Raw genomic sequence first — 9,133 nt, forward strand, 5'->3', positions numbered from 1 at the left:
GCAGGACAGCAGGCTCCCTCCCTCCCTCTGCACCTCCTATCCCACCCTCCCCCAGCACCCTGCCTCCCAGGGCTCATCCCTTCCTGTGCTGACCCTGGGCAGGATGTGAGACCCACCTGGGTGTGAGCAAGCCCTGTCTCTGAGCCTTGAGTCCTCCTCTCCCTCATCCAGGAGGTGGAACCCAGAGCCGGAGAGGGTCTGTGCCACCTGACCTGAGATCTGGAAGGACAGCCAGCGTCCAGGGCCCGGCAGTGCAAAGTGCAGCATGCGGCAGGGCAGCCCAGCCAGGGCTTGCGCTTTCTTCTCTCAGTTTTAAAATCACTTTTATCGAGGCAGATTTCAGCACAATAACACACATCAATTTTAATTGCAGTTTGATGAGTATGTTAGTTAGATTCAGTTGTCAACTTGGCCAGGTGAGCATACCTAGTTTTGTTGCTGCGTAGCACAGCCTAGCAGCTCGGCATTCCTCATCTCAGCACTCATAGCTCAGCCCAGGTCTTGGGAGATGCAGAAAGAAGTCACCCCGGGGAAAGTTGTTGGAACCCAGGGGCCTGGAGAGAAGACCAGCAGAGACCATCCTGTGCCTTCCCACATAAGAAAGAACCTCAGTGGAAAGTTAGCTGCCTTTCCTCTGAAGAACCAACAAAATAAATCCCCTTTTATTAAAAGCCAATCCGTCTCTGGTGTGTTGCATTCTGGCAGCTAGCAAACTAGAACAATGAGTATTGGCTAAATTATGCACCCCAATTTTGTTCTTCTTTTCAAAAATTGTATTGTTCTTTTCCAAAATTGGGTGGCTATTTTAGGTCCCTTGTATTTCATGTAAATGTTGGGATGAACTTATACATATCTACAAACGAGCCTGCTTGAACTTTCATTGAGATTGAATTAATTGCGTGAGTAAAATTGGGGGAATTTTCATCCTAACAATATTGCTTCTTCTAATTCATGAATACAATCTGTACCTTCAGTAAATAAGATCTTCCCTTCCAGTTTTTTCTCAGCAGTATTTTGTGGTTTTAAATGAACAGCCTTACACACATTTTGTTATCCTTCTCTAAATATTTCATGGCTTTTTTCAGACTACTGTAAGGGATATTTCAAATTAAATTTTCCAGTTGTTCATTGTCAATATCTTGAATATAGTGGATGTTAAAAATGCTTTGAACTTGGTGATCTTTCTGAACTCACTTATTTGTGTAGCTTTTTGGTTGATTCCTTAGGATTTTCTATGTGCATGCTCATTTTACCTTCAAAAAACGGTTTCATTTATTTCTTTACCAGCTGTATGTTGACTTTTTCCATCAATGAGTATTGGGGGTTTTCAAATGCCTTTCTGCAACTTTGAAATAATCACATATCTTCTCCTTTTTAGTGTTACTGTAGGCAGCTACCTTGATTGATTTTCTAACATTAAATAAAACTGGTGCAATCCTCCATCTGCATGTGTGTGTGTGTGGCTAGACTCCATTTGTTAATAACTTAAGTAGGCTTGCATCTGTGTTCATGAAATTTAAAGTCCTGTTGTCGGTTTTCACTCCCTCCATGGTGGTGACACTGGGCTTCTCTGATAAGGTGAGCTGGTTCTCTTCTCCTTTCTGAAAGCTTGTTCTCAGTGGTCACTATTTCTTCCCTAAATATTTGATGGAGTGTGCTTGCTTCGGCGGCACATATACTAAAATTGGAACGATACAGAGAAGATTAGCATGGCCCCTGCGCAAGGATGACACGCAAATTCGTGAAGCGTCCCATATTTTAAAAAAAAAAAAAAAAAAAAATATTTGATGGCATTCATCAGTGAATTCACCTAGGCCTGGAGTTTTCTTTGAGGGAAAAGTTAAATCATCAATTTAATTTCAATTCAGATTTTCTACTTTTTGTCAGTTTTGACGATTTGTGTCTTTTCAAGGAATTTCTCCCTTCTATTTGAATTGTCTGTCGTTGCCAAATGTAGACACATGATTTCCTTTCATTTTTTTCGTTGCTAGTATGCTGGGATGCTGTCCCCTCCCTAATTCATTATGTTATACTTGACACTGTATCATTTGTTCCTGATCTGGCTGGCTAAAGTTTTGGTTCCATTGCTCTCGATTGTTTGAATATTTTCAATTTCAGTGATTTCTGTTCTTATCTTTATAATGTTTTTCCTTCTATTTATCTATGTTTCGTTTGCGCTCTCTTTTTGTTTTGGAATCTGTAGCCATTGATTTCAAACCACTTTTCCATTTCAACAAAAACTTTAAAGCTGAAGATTTCTCTTTACACACTGTTTAGTTGAATACCACAAAAATTTGACATTTCATTTTAATTTTCATTTGGTTTACAATATTTCCTCATTTCCCCAGGTGATTTCTTCTTTGACCTAATTTAAAACAGTGGTTTTAAAATGTAAAATATTTGGAACTTTTCCTGATATCTTCTAGTAATTGATCTGTAATTTAATTTCATTTTAGTTCAGAGAATACTCCTGATTATTTTAATCATTTAAATTTTAATCATTTTAAATTTATTGAAACTTAATATATGTTGACTCCCGACTGTTTCATAGTTTACCACTTTATTTCCCAAGTATGTAACCCCCTATTCTTTGGGCTAGGGCATTTTTCATGGACATTTGGCACATGTATGGTTTTAATACATGTATGGGGTCCTAGAACATCACAGCCTGGACATGGAACAGTTCCGCTACCAGACCAGGCTGCCCCTTGGTGACCAAACTCTGCTGCACCCCAGCCCTGGCCCCACCGAGCTGTTCCACACAACCTTGGGGTTGAGTTTGGAAAATGCCGGTTCTTTGAGGCTTCCACTCTCTGCCCTTGGAGTAACGCCTCCGGGACTCACCCAGTCTGCACCTGGGCAGTTCACTCCTCTCTGCTCTAAGTTGAAGGATGGGCTGCACATTTTAGGCAGCCAAAGTGGGACATGGCTTCCGGTGGTTAACAATTTTCAATAGATAGGGCTGCCATAAACTTTCTATACAGATTTCCGTGTGAACCTAAGTTTTTCAGTTCTCCAGGGTGATACCTATGGGCAGATTCCTGCCTCACATGGCAAGTGTAGGTTCAACTTTATTAGACGTGTCGCCTCCTTCCCTGCGTGGCTGTGCAATTCTGCATTCCCACAGGAGTAATGTGGGGGAATCTGGGCTGTCCACAGCCTCGCCACTACGTGCTGTTGTCTGCTTCTGTCGTTTCTTCCCCATCCATTGGTAGATGTGTAGTGATATCTCATTGTAGTCTCATTTGCATTTCCCTAATGGCTATTGATGTAGAAGACCTTTAGAAGTGCTTATTTGCTATTCTCTTTGATGAAGTGTCTGTTTCATTTCTTTGCCCATTTAAAACACTGAACTGTTTGCTTCCTTACTGTCTTTCTTACTGTTCTTCATCAGATATTTTCTCCCACTCCATAGCTTATCTTTGTATTTTCTTAACAGTATATTTCTCAGTGTGAACAATTTAATTCTGATGAATTCTGATTTATCACTATTTTTCTTTTATGGATTGTGATAAGTGATCTTTCCCTAGACCCAGGTCATGATGATTTTTCTCCTATATTTTCTTCTAAAAGTTTATACTTCTACATTTAGTTCTGTCACCCATTTTTAGCTAATTTTTGTGTAATGTGTGAGATTTACATTGAATTTCACTTTTTAGCCTGCAGATGTCCATTTTGTTGAAGAAACTATTTTCAATTGAATTGCCTTTGTAACTTGTCAAAAATCATTTGGCCATATTGTTTGGACCTATTTTTTAAAAACAGTTTTTATTATGCAATATAACATCTATGTAAAAAAGCAGCAAATTTCAAAGTACATTGTAACCAGTAGCTATAGGACAGATTTCAGAGTTTGGTATGGGTTACAGTTCCACAATTTTAGGTTTTTCCTTCTAGTTGCTCCAAGAAACTGAAGACTAAAAGAAATATCAATACCTCCAGAATAGCCTCTCGATTCTATTTGATCTCTCTCAGCCACTGATACCCTATTTTGTTACATTTCTTTTCCCACTTTTGGTCAGAAAGGTGTTGTGCTAGAGGTGTGCTAGAGCCAGGCTCATCCCTGGGAGCTCACAGTGTAGACCCTGAATTTCTTATAGGTATTTTCTAAGAGACCATGTTATATTTATTCCTTGTAACTGGCTTATTTTGCCTCACATAAGCTCCCCAAGGTTCATTCACCTCATTGCATGCCTCAGGACTTCGATCCTTTTGTAGCAGCACAATGTTTGATCATATGTCTACACCAGAGTTCACCATTCGACTTCTCAGTCAATGTGTCTGTGGTAGTTAGATTCAGTTGTCAACTTGGCCAGGTGAACGTACCTAGTTTTGTTGCTGTGGACATGAGCCAATGGTACGTGAACCTCATCTGTTGCTAATTACATCTGCAGTTGTTAGGAGGCGTGTCTGCTGCAATGAATGAGGTTTGACTTGGTTGGTTGGTGCTTAAATGAGAGAGCGCAACGTAGCACAGCCTAAGCAGCTCGGCATTCCTCATCTCAGCACTCGCAGCTCAGCCCAGGCCTTTGGAGATGCAGAAAGAAATCACCCTGGGGAAAGTTGTTGGAACTCAGGGGCCTGGAGAGAAGGCCAGCAGAGATCACCCTGAGCCTTCCCACATAAGAGAGAACCTCAGTGGAAAGTTAGCTGCCTTTCCTCTGAAGAACAAACAAAATAAATCCCCTTTATTAAAAACCAATCTGTCTCTGGTGTGTTGCATTTTGGCAGCTAGCAAACTAGAACAGTGTCTTTCAGCCACCACCATCCACTGGGCATCATGTATAATGTCCAAACTCAACAATCCATGCCTCACATTATCTTTACTTAGTTGTACAATTAACACTCATTTTTAGACAATTTTCATTGTTTCAAAAAGAAAATTAACCAATGACCACACCCTCACCAAATAGAAGGTCCCAACCTCCCCTTAACTTTTGTTCCTCCCCCCCAATTATTTACCCCTGGTATTGCTGTGGTACTGTTGATGTCTTCCTGTTAAACACAGACCACACATGCAATAGACGTTTTACCCCTATACCCCTCGGTTATTGACACTTCGTACAAAATTCATACCTTTGCAATAGTTTATTTAGAAAGATATTTATATATTCAGTGTTGATTGGTGGGATTCATGGTTCTTTACATCCCCTTTCAATCATGTTCACCTTCAGTACGGCAATAGTACTTATAGAACCACTAATGAACTGCCTTCACTTCTATCCATTCCCTTACATTCAAATTCAACCTCATTAGCTTCGGTGTATTTCTAGATTCCCTATATTCTATATTATAAGCCTCTGAGTTTACCTGTACCAATGTCATAAAAGCGAAATCATACAATATCTATCCTTTTGTGCCTGCCTATTTCAGTCAACATTATGCCGTCAAGTTTCATCCATGTTGTCATATGCTTCAGGACCTCATAATATTCAGCTCTTAATATCCTATCGTATGTATATACCACATTTTGTTAATCTGCGCATCTTTTGATGGGCACTTGGATTGTTTGCATCTTTTGGCAATTGTGAATAATGCTGCTGTGAACATTGGTGTACAAATGTCTGTTTGTGTCATTGCTTTCAGCTCTTCTGGGTATACCAAGTATTGGTATTACTGGGTCATAGGGCAATCAATATTTAATTTTCTAAAGAACCACCAAACTGTCTTCTATGGTGACTGTACCATTAAGCAGTCTCACTAACAGTGCATAAGTGTTCCAATTTCTCCACTGCCTCTCCAACATTTGCAGTTTCCTGTATGTTTACTAGCAGTTGTTCTTATAGGTGTGAGGTGAAATCTCATTGTAGTCTTGATCTGCATTTCCCTTATAGCTAATGAAATAGAGCATCTCTTCATGTGCTTTTGAGCCATCTATATTTTCTCTTCAGAAAAATGTCTATTCATATCTTTAGCCCATTTTATAATTGGGTTGTTTGTTCTTTTGTTGTTGAGTTGTATGGTTTCTTTATGTTCACAGGATATCAAACCTTTGTCTGATTTTATCTAATGCTTTTCTTGCATTAATTTATGTGAATTTGTTGGTTCTATTTCTCATCCTTAGTTTCTTAGTATAGAGGATTACATTGATTTATTTTCAAATATTTAAACACCTTTGCTTCCCCAACATAAAATCCACTTGGTTATAACATTCTGAACTCTTTTTTCAGTGTTGTTGATACTGCTTTATTTGATTTCTAGTTGTTATATATGTTATTGAGGATTTTTGCATTAATGTCTATGAGAGGTATTGGTCTGTAGTTTTGATTTTTTTAAATATTGTCGTTATATGTTTTGTTTTGCTTTTCTAGTAGTATTGTCGTGTGGTTCCTGTATCCTGGTAATGCTGGATTCCTAAAATAAGTTGGGAAATGCTCCCCTCTGTGCTGGTTTGAGGCTGTTATGTGCCCCAGAAGAGATTATGCTGCTGCAATCCTTTCCTGTGGGGCAGACGTGGGTGGGGCCTTTTGATAAGGTTGTTTCCATGGAGATGTGACCCACCCCATTCAAGGTAAGTCATAATCCTTTTACTGGAATCCTTCATTCGGACATTTTCATGGCCTTAGAACTGTAGATGTGTAAGCTAATAAATCCCCATTGTAGAAGCCAACCCATTTCTGGTATATTGCATTCCAGCAGCTTTAGCAATCTGAAACACCTTATATTTTTCAGAAGAAACTGTATAGAATTGTGATTTCTTATCTAAATGGTTGGCAGAATTTGTAGGTGACACCATCTTTGAAGATCTGTTTTCTGGAAGATTTTTTTTATTTACATGGGCAGGCACCGAGAATCGAACCCGGGTTCTCGGGCATGGCAGGCAAGCACTCTTACCTGCTGAGCCACCGTGGCCCACCCTTCTGGAATATTTTTAAACTACAAATAATATTTCTTTAGTAGATAATTGCAATCCATGTTGTGTGTTTTTTCTTGGGGGCATTTTGATAGTTTATGTCTCATTTAAGTTGCTGAATTTATGTGTGTAAGCTTTTTTTTATTAATTAAAAAAATTAACAACAAACAAAACAATGAGATGTCATTCCATTCTACATATATAATCAGTAATTCCTAATATCATCACATAGTTGCATATTCATCATTTCTTAGAACATTTGCATCGATTTAGAAAAAGAAATAAAAAGACAACAGAAAAAGAAATAAAATGATAATAGAGAAAAAAAGTTATACATACCATACCCCTTACCCCTCACTTTCATTTACCACTAGCATTTCAAACTAAATTTATTTTGAAGTTTGTTCCCCCATTATTTATTTTTATTCCATATGTTCTACTCTTTTGTTGATATGGTAGATAAAAGGAGCATCAGACACAAAGTTTTCACATTCACAGAGTCTGTGTGTAAGCTTTTTAATAATATCTCGTACTTGTTTTGATGTCTTTGGGCTCCGCAGTGCTGACCCCTCATTTATCCCTGGTAAAGCTGTGCCTTTTCTCTTTTTGTCATTCCAGTAAGAGGTTTATTAATTCTATTGCTCTTTCAAATAACCATCTTTAGTTTTTATTCATTTTATCTAGTGTTTTTATCTTTCCAATTTCATTAATTCCTGCTTTTAACTTACTTCTGCTTGATTTGCATTTAGTTTGCTCTTCATTCTCTAGGCTTCTAATGTGGCAACTATTGTTTTTGTTTTGAGGTGTTTTTCTTTTCTAGTGGAAGTATGCAATGCCACATATTTCCTTCTAAATACTGCAATATTTTGATATGTTGTATTTTTATTTTTGTTCAAGTCAAAGAATTAAAAATTTCCCATAAGACTTCCTCTTTTAATTCTGGGCTATTTTTTTAAAATAACATTTGTTATTATAAAATATAACAGATATACAAAGCAAAGAAAGGAAAAAAACAATAGTTTTCAAAGCACTCTTCAACAAGTAGTTACAGAACAGATCCCAGGGTTTGTCATGGGCTACCATTCCACCATCTCAGATTTTTCCTTCTAGCTGCTCTAAAACACTGGAGGCTGGAAGGAATATTGATATAGTGATTCAGCAGTCATACTCATTTGTAAATCCTATTTTCTCTGTTGTATCTCCTCTTTCTTCTCTGATCCCTCTCCCACTTTATAGGGATCTTTGGGCAGTGCCTGTTCTGACTTTTTCATGTTGAGAAGGGTTGTCGACACTAAGGGTTAAGGGGATGTAATCAATCAAGAATCTTGGAGATGCTGGTACTTCTGGGTTATAGGACTTATCTGACCTAGGAAACCTCCAGGAATTATAGGTTCCAAGAAAACAAACTTGGTGCATGAAACCTTTATAGAGTCTCAGTTTGAGCCCTACGTGTTCTTAAGACTCAACAGGAGTGATGTAGGTTGGGGTTTAGCAGACCATGGCAATCAGCACTGTCTAACTGAAGCTTGCCTACGTGCGGCCTCCAGAACAGCCTCTTGACTCCATTTGATCTCTCTTGGCCACTGATGCTTTGTTTTATAATACTTGTTTTCTCCCTTTTGCTTGGAAGGCCTTGCAGATCTGCTCTGAGCTCTTTTGGAGGTGATTCTTTAATTTCCATGTACTTGGAGATTTTCCATTTATCTTTCTGTTATTAATCTCTAGCAATTCCATTATGGTCGGGAAATAGAGTTGTATTATCCCGACTTGTTTAACTTCCTTTAGATTAGTTTTATGACCCGGCACGCAATCTGTTAGTGAACGCACTTCAGAAGAATGTTCATTAAAATGTCAGTTATATCCAGTTGCTTGATAATGTTCACTTCTTTCTATCCTTGTTGATTTTCAGTCCACTTGTTTTGTTGATTACTGATAGGGAACTGTTGATGTTTCCAACTATACTTTTGGCAGTGTTCATTTCTCCTTTCAGTTCTGTCAGTTTTTTAGCTTTGTATAAATTGAAGCTCTGTCATTAGGTACACACGTTTAAGGGTGTCTTGTGCTTATGTTTAGCTGACTGTCTCATCTCTATGTCACAGTCCTCTTTTTTCCTTGTAATTTCCCTTGCTTTAAAATCGACTTTATTTTCTCTGAGTATAGACATCCCAGATTTCTTTTGATAATTACTGCATGGGGTATCTTTTCCATTCTGTTTCTTTCAACCTGCCTGTCCCTTTGTATTTACAGTACGTTCTTGCAGGAAGTGTGTTTTCCCCCATC

The 9,133-nt window shown here is 38.4% G+C and overlaps 1 non-coding gene across 1 annotated transcript; it reads left to right on the forward strand.

Annotated features, from left to right (window-relative positions):
• Window positions 1-1,654: 1,654 nt before the first annotated feature.
• LOC143643103 (U6 spliceosomal RNA) lies at window positions 1,655-1,761 on the forward strand. Its single transcript, XR_013156140.1, has one exon. It is a non-coding gene; the product is annotated as a U6 spliceosomal RNA (small nuclear RNA).
• The last annotated feature ends 7,372 nt before the right edge of the window (window positions 1,762-9,133 follow it).

This window comes from Tamandua tetradactyla, chromosome 7 (assembly GCF_023851605.1).
Source record: "Tamandua tetradactyla isolate mTamTet1 chromosome 7, mTamTet1.pri, whole genome shotgun sequence".
Classification (NCBI taxonomy): domain Eukaryota; kingdom Metazoa; phylum Chordata; class Mammalia; order Pilosa; family Myrmecophagidae; genus Tamandua; species Tamandua tetradactyla.